The sequence below is a fragment of the Engystomops pustulosus genome, chromosome 2 (genome assembly GCF_040894005.1).
Source record: "Engystomops pustulosus chromosome 2, aEngPut4.maternal, whole genome shotgun sequence".
Classification (NCBI taxonomy): Eukaryota; Metazoa; Chordata; class Amphibia; order Anura; family Leptodactylidae; genus Engystomops; species Engystomops pustulosus.
This window is the reverse complement of record NC_092412.1, coordinates 59,416,920-59,430,426: the sequence shown is the minus strand read 5'-3', so window position 1 is coordinate 59,430,426 and position 13,507 is coordinate 59,416,920.

Here is a 13,507-nt window from a genome sequence, read left to right as displayed (position 1 = left end):
ATCACTTTTTATTGCATTTTTTGTAAGATTGAATAGGTAAAAATTATAATTTTTAATGGGTTTTTAACAGGTTTTTTTAACGGCGTTCATTGTATGGGTTCAATAATGATTTACGTTTATTCTACAGGTTGTTACGGACGTGGTGATACTCTATATGTGGGGTTTTTGTTATGATTTAGACTTTTTTTTGGGTTATATGTCTCTTTATATGTTATGGGGCTTACGGGCATTTTTTGTGATTTATTACGTTTAGAGATGAGCGAGCACTAAAATGCTCAGGTGCTCATTATTCGAGACGAACTTTTCCTGACGCTCGAGTGCTCGTCTCCCAATTGAAGTCAATGGGAGACTCGAGCATTTTTCAAAGGGACCATGGTTCGGGAATAAAATGTGTTATTTAATTGAAAAAGAATGTCTTCTGATAAGTTAGCAGATGTATGCAAACATCTGCAATCTATTCTTCACTGTTCCGCGCGTATATTATCTCCCGACAAGTTAGCAGATGTGAAGAACAGTGAAGAATAGAATAAAAACAGTGAACACAGGATCATTTAAGTGAAAAACACAGTAAAGAACACAGTGAAGAATAGATTACAGATGTTCGGCACATCTGCTTACTTGTCGGGAGATACGCTGTCCCGGGATCCGCTCCTCTTCTTCCACTGAAGTCTCCCCGATCTCTCCGTGCTGCCGCCCCGGTGTCTCTCCGTGCTGCCGCCCCGGTGTCTCTCCGTGCTGCCGCCCCGGTGTCTCTCCGTGCTGCCGCCCCGGTGTCTCTGTCTTGCTCACCGTGTTCTTCAATGTGTTCTTCACATACTATTTTGTTCGCACTGTTCCGCGCGCATCTCCCGACAAGTAAGCAGATGTGCCGAACATCTGTAATCTATTCTTCACTGTGTTCTTTACTGTGTTTTTCACTTAAATGATCCTGTGTTCACTGTTTTTATTCTATTCTTCACTGTGTTTTTTTAATTAAATGCTCGATCTCGAGCAGGGGAATTATTCATGTCACCTAGCAACCCATCCATTTAAAACGCATTGCACTCGCATTGCACTTGCAATGCTTGCAAGTGCAATGCATTTTTGATGCGTCTCCATAGACTTGAATGGGGCGGGAAAAACGCGCGTGAAACGCAAAAGTAGAGCATGCTGCGATTTTGACGCGTGTCAAAGCAAATGCAAGCACGCGCGTGAAAAACAACGCAAATGAGGAAAGACCCATTGGAAACAATGGGACAGAGTGCAATGCAAGTTCTGCGCGTGAAAAACGCTAGTGTGGAAGGGGCCTAACTCTTAGTTTATTTGGTGCATAATCTTGCGTCTAGATTAATTCCATGCCATATCACTATATTAGTGATGTTACTTAGGACTGTAGGCCAATTATGCTACATTATCATACTCATGAAGTCATCACTGAATGTATCTGAGGCATTACATGGGACTGCAGGTCAAGTGTCTCAGAGCATACACAATTCTACGTATCGTAAAGACACGGCTAGGAACAACATTTTACATGGTCCTTCTAGTCATCCTACCCATACCATTAGGGGCATCGCCGTGGGACAAATGCTTAGAGCCAGATGCAATTGTTCTACAGAATCTTCTTTTTGACATGAACTGTCAAATATTGCAAATAGACTTTCTGTCTGGGGATACCCTAAATGGAGTTTGCATAGAGCTGCTACTATCAGCTCTACAAAGTCTAGATCTGAACTTCTGTCTACTTACAGTAGACCGAGCAAAAATATGAGTTTTCAAAATAAATCACCTTTTGTTACCAATTATAGCCTGGAAACTCACAAGATACAGAATTTAATCAAGAAATATTTGCCCATTCTATTTCAGGATGTCGATTACGTATAATTTTGTCAGAAGGCTGCAACTTTTCCACCAGAAGGGCATCCACCTTGGCTAGACCACTCTTACAATACCAAAGTGAATCTAAGATTGTTTTTTTTCCCCACATGTTGTACTTCATTTTAGTGGTAAATTTTGGCTGATAAGTTTTGCATTTATTTACAAAAAAAAAATGATTTTTTTAAAAAAAATAAAAATTGCCATTTTCGAAAACATTGAATTTTAGGCAGATAGATTTACCACCTAAATAAGTTGCTGAATAACATTTCCCATATGTCTACTTTAACCCCTCAACGACTTGGCCTTTTTTAGTTTTTTCACTTCCATTTTTCACACCCCACCTTCAAAAATCTATAACTTTTTTATTTTTCCACATAAAGAGCTCTGTGATGGCTTATTTTCTGCGTAACAAATTGCACTTCATAGTGGCGGTATTTAATATTCCATGGCGCATACTGGGAAGCGGGAAAAAAATTCCAAATGCAGTGAAAATGGTGAAAAAACACATTTGCGACGTTTTCTTGTGGGCTTGGATTTTACAGCTTTCACTGTGTGCCCCAAATGACATGTCTACTTTATTCTTTGGGTTGCTACGATCACAGGGATACCACATTTGTACAGGTTTTATAATGTTTTCATAAATTTAAAAAAATTAAAACCTCCTGTACAAACATTTTTTTTTTGATTTTGCCATCTTCTGGGGCTAATAACTTTTTCATACTTTGGTGTACGGAGCTGTGGGTGGTGTCATTTTTTGCGACTTTTGATGGCGTTTTCATTGCTATCATTGTTAGGACTGTGCTACCTTTTGATCACTTTTTATTAATTTTTTTATATTTTCCAAAATGGCAAAAAAATGTCATTTTTGACTTTGGAGGCTATTTTCCGTTACGGGGTTAAACGCAGTGAAAAACCGTTATTATATTTTGATAGATCGGACATTTGCGGACGCGGTGATACCTAATGTGTTTATGATTTTTACTGTTTATTATTAATATCAGTTCTAGGGAAAGGGGGGTGATTTGAATTTTTAGGTTTTTTTAATATAATTTATTTTTTTTAAACTTTTTTTTACTTTTACTTTAACTATTTTTCAGACTCCCTAGGGTACTTTAACCCTAAGTTGTCTGATCGATCCTACCATATACTGCCATACTGCAATATGGCAGTTTATGGGGATTTTACTCCTCATTCATTACAATGTGCTGATAGCACATTGTAATGAATGGGTTAAAACGAGACAGCTTCGGGCCTTCGTGAGACCCGATGCTGTCATGGCAATGGATCACCGCTCCCCGTGACGTCATCGGGGAGCGAAGATCCGCGCGGCGCCATCTTTTTGAAGCCTCCGGCAGCATTGCCGGCGGCGATCGTGGTGAAAGCACCCGGCTATGGAGAGGGCTCGGCCCGCGACCCGGTACTAGTACGGCGCACGTCGGGAAGGGGTTAAAGAGCTGGTTGATGGCTTGTCTTTTGCGGGACATACAGGCAGTCCCCGGGTTACATACAAGATAGGGACTGTAGGTTTGTTCTTAAAGGAAACCTACCACTTGTAGTGGCAGGTTTCTGATGGAAATACCGGGCACCAGCTCAGGGTGAGCTGGTGCCGGAGCTTATTTTCGTTAGTGTTTTAAACCGCGATACCGCGGATTTTTTTTACTTTTTTACTATTTTCACCATGGGACATGAACAAGCAATCATCTGATTGCTTGTTCATGATAATATCCTGCAATACTGATGTATTGCAGGGTATTAGCAGTGTCAGCCTATGCACATGCCCATCTTTCAGGCAGTGCCAGCAGGCAGCCCTGTGGTACTGATCGGACCACAGGGCTGCCATAGCAATGTGCCATCAGCACATTGTAATGAATAAGGAAGAGAATACCCATATACTGCCATACTATAGTATAGCAGTATATGGTAGGATCAATCGGACAACCTAGGGTTAAAGTACCCTAGGGAGTCTGAAAAATAGTAAAAGTAAAAATTAAAAAAAGTTTTAAAAAAATTTATAATAAAAAAAAATAATAAAAATTCAAATCACCCCCCTTTCCCTAGAACGGATATAAATATAAATAACCAGCGAAAATCAAACACATTAGGTATTGCTGCATCCTAAAATGCCCAATCTATCAAAATATAATAACGTTTTACACTGCATTTAACCTCGTAACGGAAAATACCGCCCAAAGTAAAAAAAGGCACTTTTTTGCCATTTTGAAAAATATATTAAAAAAAAAAAATCAATAAAAAGTGATCAAAATGTCGTACAGTCCTAGCATTGAAAACTTCATCAGAAGTCGCAAAAAATGACACCACCCACAGCTCTCTACACCATAGTATGAAAAAGTTATTAGCGATAGAATATGGCAAAATAAAAAAAAATTTCTACATAAATTTTGTAACCATATTTCCTGGTTAAGATGCATTCCACTACCACCAAGTGGCTGAAATAGGAAATTACAGTGCATTATTTGTATTATTATATGTCTGTAGCCTGTAAGGGTTAATGTTTGTTTACATTTCGTATCTGCCAGAGGTTTTTGCAGGATGTCTAGACTGATCCTATAAATATAGGGTTTCTAGAGCTGTGGATCTCTCTTTCCTTCTGGATTTGTCTCTTTGTAGAGATTAGTGTGTGTCTTTGTGTACTGCTACCACAGAGATTACTGTCGTGCTGCTAATGCAGCAGAGTCAACCTGGCTCCATAGGAGATTCTTCCCAGCATAGCTGATCACTGGACCACACTAATGTTCCTACTAGCAAACAGCATTTTCAACTGCCGCAGCCAGCCTCTCTGCAGTCCTGTTAGTCCTTTAAAGGAAGGAATTATCACCAACATCATAATGTCTATTGGACTATTTGTTACTTTATCTGTGATATACTTTATCTTCTACTGTCCGGACTTTGTTGTTTATTGTATGGCGAGGGGTCATTTTTATATGGTAGTGTATGTAATCTGTATTGCATCTTCTGTGTTATGGTTGCCATATGAATTATTCTCACCTATGGTATGCAATATTTTACTATTTGCTACTGGATTTTAATTATATTGTGAGTGTTTGTCTGGATTGGTTTATACTTGTTGTGGGATCTGGATAGTTATTTGACTGCCTTGGGGTCTATACTATTTATTGTTCTAAATTGGGTTTTCTTTTGTTAATTTTCTCATATGGGAATCTGTATTAATTATTGTTTCTAGTCTGTTGTATCTAGTTCATAATACTTGCTACGGGGTGTGGATTGTTGTCTGGTCTGCAGTCTAGATTCATCATTCTTTTGCTTCTCTTCATTTTGAATTTCTTTTGAGTTCAACAATTTCCTGGATTGTTAGCTTGCCTGTGAGTTGATTTGTAAAGTCTCTTCTCTGCTGTGATGTCAGAGCTGACTGGAGAGAATTGCAAATGGTTTTCAGCATTTGGCCTAGTTTCGCAGCTATTTGGGGCACTTAATGGGAAACATATATGTATGAAGAAGCCGCGACACTAAAGGACTTAATATTTCAGTTCTAAACAATTTTTTATGTGGTTCTATTGGGGGCCTGTGGGAGTTGGCAAATGCTGCAATTTTCTAAGCTTTTAGAATTGGTGTTCAGCTTCAATCAAATGACCTTGCTCTCCCTGAGCCACAATGTCTGCCTAGGTCATCTAGTGTCCTTTTGGTTAATTAAGGTTTCAGACTCCCCTCAATTGCTGCACCCCTTTCCCAACCAGGCTTTGGATGATTAGAGGTGAATTTTTAAGTACCATTTTACCAGTGCACTGTGGTTTGTCATCTGTTGAGAATTATGAGGTTCAAAGAACTGCCTACGGAGCACAGATCTGGCCAAAGTTACAAAAGAATTTCTGCGGCACTCAAGGTTCCTAAGAGCACAGTGGCCTCCACATAATCCTTAAACGGAAGAAGTTTGAGATGACCCCATCTAAGCAATTGTGGGAAAAAAGACATGCTGAAAGAGGTAAAGAAGAACCCCAAGATCACTAACACTGAGCACTAGAGATACTGTAGGGATATAGGAGAAAGTTCCACAAAGTCAACTATCAGTGCAGCACTCCACCAGTATGGGGTTTAAAAACCTGCATAAAGTTTGCAATAAAACACATGAACAGGGCCAATTCTAGCATATTTGCTGCCTGAGGCGAATATTTAAATCCCACCCCCCCTCCTGTTCCATTGCCTGCTCCCTGTTCAGTAAATGCTGAAAACTTTACTGACAGTTAACATGTGTGACACTGTGTGACTGGCTACAGGTTCTGGGAGTCATTAGTGGCATCTAGTACCTTATAGATCACTATCTCTTCCGATCAGGAGGACTTTATTCCGGGTTCTCCAATCGATGACGTACCGCTGCTGAGTTCACGGCATGATATCTTCAGCTCCGTGCAGCATCTCCCCCCGGGGTCCCCATAAATACCACAGTCACTTACAGTATAAAGTCTCCTGGATAACAACACTGCGCTCCTAAATAATATATACCCCTCACAACACAACTGACCACACTCTCCACACATATAAAACATCCCTTCATTATATATATATTCTACTGGAATTATAGCAGGCACAGCACATCAATATACAACACCAATAATTTATATATACAGACCCCCCCCAACATTTGTTTTACATGATGAAAAGTAATCTAATGCATCTTATAACTAATATATCCCACCCAGTTATTATGTTACAATTTATATAGAGTGCCACCCTGATTAATGTAAATATATAGCACCCCCTAATGAATATATATATATTTGTATAAATAGTATCCGGCCCCATATAAATATATACAGCCCCCCGCCCAGGAAAATAAGAATCTGGCCCCATATAAATATATACAGCCCCCCAGAATAAACAGAATCTGGCCCCATATAAATATATACAGCTCCCCCAGAATAAACAGAATCTGCCCCCCCCCATATAAATATATAAAGCCCCCCCCCCCCCAGTGTAATAAGAATTTGGCCCTTCATATAAATATATACAGCGGATCTGGCCCCTTATAAATGTACACAGCCTCCCCAGTAAAAAAAAGGAATCTGGCCTCATATAAGTATATATAGAAGACCCCCCCCCCCCCCCCGTTACAGCAGTAAGCACCCCCTAATATATATATGGCCACATTTAATTAATAATTGGACATTAAAAATAATAAAACTTATACTTACCTCGTGGCAGGGTGCTCCCACGGCGCACGGCTCCCGTATTCACGCGCCTCTTCTGGCAGCCGCGGCTCCGCTGAGTGACACAGGCAGCGTGACGTCATCATCCGCCGCCTGTGTCACTGCACTGTACGGGGCGACGCCAGTAGCCGGAAAGGCGCTGTATCGCTCCGCATGTAAATCACACATGTTTCTTAAAGAGACAGGTGCGATTTATCCGGAGGGCGATTCGGGCAGATGCGGCCCTGCACATGAAGGACTCCCAGACTCCCAGGCATAAAATTCTCTAGTCTGATGAGACGAATATTGAACTTTTTGGTATTAATTCTAAGCGGTATGTGGAGAAAACCAGGCACTGATCATCACCTGCCAAATACAATCCCAACAGTGACACATGGAGGTAGCAGCATCATGCTATAGAGGCAGGGCCAGGACGACTGGCTGCAATTGAAGGAAAGATTAATGCGGCCAAGTACAGAGATATCCTGGATGTAAACCTCTTCCAGAGTGCGCTGGACCTCAGACTGGGTCAAAGGTTCACCTTCCAACAAGACAATGACCCAGCTAACAGCTACAATACCAAATCAGTGGCTTCAGAACAACTCTGTGACCATTCCTGACTGGCCCAGCCAGAGCCCTGAGGGTGCGTTCACACGTTGTAGTTAAAACTGCATCGCAATTAGCTTTGAGATGGTTTTAGGTGAAGTTTTGTCAATTTCACAGGTGAAAGACATGAACTGAACGGTTGAATTAGATTTTTAAGGAGAAAGCTGTTCCACAAATGTCTTTCACCTGTTGATTTCATGTGTTTCACTTGTTAAAATAAGTAATACCACCTAAAACCAACCCAAAACTAATTGCGATGCAGTTTTAACTGCAACGTGTGACCGCACCCTGACCTAAACCCAATTGAGCATCTCTGGAGAGACTTGAAATTAGTGTCAACTAGCATTCATCATACACCATCCAGGGAACTGGCCAGGATTTACAAGGAAGAGGCAGATGAACCCCAAATCCAGGTGTGAAAAACTTGTTGCATCTTTCCAAGAAGACTCATTATGAGCAAAAAAAAGAACTTTTTTTGATCTTACCAACTGGATGCAAAGAAACTAAGAGAAAAATGTAAAGGGGTCTGAATACTTTCTGTACCCACTGTAAATGAATTCCCTATTGTGCAGCAGTCATTTTGGTATATACATATGTACATATATATGTATACTCTCGGGTAACGGGGCTACCGTGGCAATGTTCTTTTATATTGGAGGTGGAAGATTTTTTACTATTTTATTGGGAAATATTATTGTGTATTTTTATATATTTCTTCACAATTTATGTATGTGTGGGTTTTTTACTTAATATGTCCCATATGTGGTCATAAAAGAGCCTTGGGGGACATTTTACAGTTTTTTTTCTTAAATGTTTTCCACTCATGGTAACTGAAGCATCTATAAGAGCCCCCATTTCTGGCGCCGAGACCATTTTCTGTCCCTGGGACCAAAATCTGTCCCGAGCACCAGAAATGTGTCCAACAGTCCCTGCTAGACCAGTTTTCTTTTGGTCTACTTTCCGCCAATTTACAGCGCCCAAAAAGGGCTGCGACACATATTAATTGTGTCTGAGTTTCCACTCCGCCAAAGCCACGCCCCTTTTCGGAGAAGAGTCGGAGCAGACGGAAAAAGTCATTTTTTCTGTCCCCGACAGCTAATAAATAGGTAGGAGAGCAGAAGATGCGGTGAAAGCGCCACAAAACTGGCGGAAACACCATAGTAAATGTCCCCCAATAGCTCTGAATAATTTTTCAGACCCGGTTATCAGGTGATGCATAAGAAATAAGGAATACATAGTTTGTCTTTGTTGGGCAGAGGGGGGTTGGAACGTTTAAGCTGGTCCGATGTCAGCTGCCAGACAACAATGGTATTCCACTGTGTGTTGCAGATCAGTACAGTCATATGTTGTGGTCATGTTAAAATTATATGATATCCCAATATAAGCTTTTTATGAGCATTTTGTAGATGGTGCAACCTAAAGTTGCTCAACCTGCTGACTCTCCACTATTCTAAAGGTTAATAAAGGTTAAAGAGATATACATGACATAAAACATAAAGAGGTAGAAAGGGACTGGAATATGTATGGTAAAAGGTAAGTACAGGTCCAATGCACAGGCTCATACAACCATCAAGAACAAGAGTTAAAGCAAAACAAAAAAAAAAGTTAGAGAAAAACCCATAAAAAATACTCTTTATGTACATGGAAAAATCCATTACAACCGTCAAAAAGGACATCTGTCTCTGCCTGGTATAGGCGGTCAAAAAACAGGATTTCCACCATGTCTTGATGTTCTTAGACTCTTGATTTTTCCAGGTAGGGGAAAGGCTACATTCGTGTGAATGTAGCCTTAAAGTAAGGTGAGAAGTTGTGGTCCTGTGCCATATCTCTAACCTAACCTCCAAACCTACACCCTAGTGTGCAGTATAAGGGGGACATATATATGGCCGCCGTATATACGTCCCACACGTAGCCTTACGGAGACATACGGTACCTGGGAAAAAGATAGGACATGTCCCATCTTTCCCTGTATTACGGCGTGTGCGCCATGTATCTCTATGAAGAGGGGCAAGCATGAGCCCCCCTCTTCCTCTCCCGTGTGTCGACGTGTGAATTCGCCCTTTGAGTACGGCCACACTTGACATTTGTATTGCATTGTATCTCCATGGAAACCTATATGCGATCAGGAAGAGCTGCGTCCCCAGGTGTTTGATAAGGGGAAGATTATAAAACACCGCCCCTACAGCGGATACATCACGAGCCTTACACCTCATGATGTGCTGGCTGGCTGACAAACCTACTCCAGGTCTGAGGTTGTGTATAGGTGGCACTATGGTTTTTGTTGCGTTTCTGACGCATCCAAAACGCATGCATTTTTAACACAGCAAAAGACCAGTTTGTGAATGCGTTTAATAATATTTCGCAGCTGAAAGCAATTGTCTTTACCACCTCTGAAAAACGCATTTAAAGTTGGAAATTTGATGAAAAAGTTGAGGGAAACTTCTTTCCAGCAAACGAAAGTGTAAGGTGCAGATACACGCGTTTCAAAACTCATTGCACAAGCTGGAAAGAGATTTGCCTAATTAAACAGCTGTTAACACTTGCGTTTACAAAATTTACATTGTGTTAATGGTTGTGTTTTGTAAATGGCAAATATCTCTCCAGCTGGTGTAATGCATTTTGAAACACATTTGTTATACGCGACATGTGACTGCACATTTAAAATGTATCACAAAATGCAACATAATTAAGTGCGTGTGCTTTTCAAAAACGCAATAGCCAAAATGCAACATAGAACGGAAGGGCCACAAACATATGTATTTAAACAGAACAGGAAGTAAAGTCACGAGTGAACGTGGCCTCATCTGTCGTAGTTTTGCTTAAAAATCTGTAAACATTCAGAAGTGGATGTTTGCAGATTTGTAGAAAGTGTGCAGGAATGGCGTGAAGGTGGTGTAGTCAAGATAAGGCTAGGTTCACATTACATTTCGTGGCATATGTTGTTAGGACACATTGGAGGGGATCTGATGTGTTGTTACAATGCACGGCACAGACAGATCCCGGTGTATGTGAAACATCCCCCACCGGGGCCTGGCCTTTCTTCGGTGGCTGTAGACAGCCGGGGCCCAGAATATCGGAGTGGCTGGCTTATGCGGTCTTGGCCACGCTATGGTCACAGTCCTTGGTATTGGGAGCGGAGGACAGGCCTACAGTCTGGAAGGTCTCTAGCAAGTTTGTGCAAGAAAGTATAGGGAGAAGATAATGAAGGAAGTTTCTCCCTGGGGCAACCCCTGAGGTGTATGTGGGAATCCCTGGGTGATGGAAGATGGGGAGCCCCTGATGGTTAAGCAGCCTAATCCAGGGATCACATGGAGGCACGTTGTGCAAATCAACTCTCGGTTCTTTATTCGAACAGCAGGCAACGGCCTTAACCCCTTAACGCCGAAGCCACTTTTCACCTTCCTGACACGGCCCATTTTTTCAAATCTGCCCTGTATCACTATAAGTGGTTATAACTTTAACATATCCAAGTGATTTTGAAATTATTTTCTCATGACACATTGTTCTTCATGTTAGGCCCCTTCCACGCTAGCGTTGCATTTCACGTAAGGGTGCAATATGTGAAAAACTGACGTTTTTGACTGCGTTTTTGTTCCATTTTTCCTTGGAGTCATTAGCATTTTTGCGTTTTTCACGCGCGTGTTGTTCGCGTTTTTTTGCATTTTCGGTGCGTTTTTTAAGTCAATGGGACTTTTTCAAAGGGACCATGGTTCGGGAATAAAATTTTTATTTAATTGAAAAAGAATGTCTTCAGATAAGTTAGCAGATGTATGCAAACATCTGCAATCTATTCTTCACTGTCCCGCGCGAATATGATCTCCTGACAAGTTAGCAGATGTGAAGAACAGTGAAGAATACAATAAAAACAGTGAACACAGGATCATTTAAGTGAAAAACACAGTAATATATATATGTGTGAAGAAGACATTGCAGATGTATGGAAACATCTGCAATGTGTTCTTTACACACATATATATTGTTCTTCACATACTATTTTGTTCGCACCGTTCCGCGCGTATCTCCGACAAGTAAGCAGATGTGCCGAACATCTGCAATCTATTCTTCACTGTGTTTTTCACTGTGTTTTTCTCTTAAATGATCCTGTGTTCACTGTTTTTATTCTATTCTTCACTGTTCTTCACTGTGTTTTTTTAATTAAATGCTCGATCTCGAGCAGGGGAATTATTCATGTCACCTAGCAACCCATCCATTTAAAACGCATTGCACTCGCATTGCACTTGCCACCTCAGCACCAGACATTTATACATACTATCATTTTTGTAGGATGTTATGGGGCTTTGAACATTAGGTGCGATTTTTCACATTTTCATAAAAAAAGCAAAATACTGCTATTGAGGGACCTGCTCAGGTTTGAAGTCACTTTGAGAGGCCTAAGTAAAAGTAGAACCCCATAAATTACCCCATTATAGAAACTACACCCCTCAACGTACGTAAAACAACTTTTATGAAGTTTGTTAACCCTTTAATTGGTTTACAGGGGTTAAAACAAAATCGGATGCAATTTTGAAATTATTTTTTTAACTAAAGGTGTTTTTCATAAAATGTACAAATTCTCAGTGGATAAAATACCAAAACGCTCCACAAAATTTGATACCCAATCTCTCCCGAGTATAGTAATACCCCATATGTGGTGGTAACCTGCTGTATGGGCACACTCCAGGGCATGGAGGGGAGCTGCGCCATTCAGAGCAGATTATGCATTGTCATTTATAATGGCTATACAATCTTTACTTTTTTGGAAATTTGGACATATAAGGGCTTATTTTTTGCAACATGAGATGCACTTTACAAATACTTCATTTTAGTGGGTCTGTAGCTTTTTGATGAGATTTTATTAACTCTTTAATGTATGGAGGAAAAGAAAATTGTCAATTTTGGGGGGTTTTTTTGTATATTTTGGAGGTTGTACACTAAAAATACTATAATATTTTTATTCTATAGATCACTACGATTACGGTGATACCTCATTTATATATTTTTTTATATATTTTACAATTTTACAGTAACAAAACGAATATAAAGAAAATCTCATTTGTTTTTGCATCGCCATCTTTTCGGAGATATAACTTTAATATTTTTTGGTTGACAGTGCTAGTTTATTTTTTTTACGTGTTGAGTTGTCCTTTTCAGTGTTACCATTTTGGTACACATAACTTTTTTTGATCACTTTTTGGAACATTTTTGTGAAGGGATTTTATGAAAATTTACATTTTTAGCGAGTTTTTCGTGTTTTGTTTTTACGCCGTTCACCGTGCGGGTCCAATAATGTTTCTGACTTATTGTACAGATTGTTACGGACGCGGCTATACCAAATATGTGGGGTATTTTGGTGATTTTCAGGTTTTTTCACTTTATTAGATAGGTGTATGTTTGTGTTTAGGGGACTTTAATTAATTCTTTTTATTCAAAAGTGTGTTGAATTAGTGTTTTTTACTTTTTTTCTTTACTTTTACAGGTTAGCTTGAACAAGTGATCCACTGATCGCTTGTTCAAGCTATTCTTCACCTAATACAGATGCGCATGCTCAGTGTGTCACAGCCGGGTCCTGCCAGAAGGCACGGACCCGGCTCCCCGGAAGCAGATCACGCAGCCCCGGGCACTGGCATTGGAGCAGCGGACCCCCCCGGTAAGCGCCGCGGGGGGGGGGGGGGTCCGATTCCAGCTAAATGCCCCTGACACGCCGCGGTCAGCGTGAAATCTCCGATCGCGGGTGTTAGAGGCGGGTGTCGGCTTAAATATATAGCCGACAGAAGCTTGACGTACTATTACGTATTGTTAACTCATGCGTTAACATTGCGCTTAGAATGCGTTTTGTGAACGGAAACGTTAACAGTAATGTAATTAGGCAAATCACCTCTCCTCAG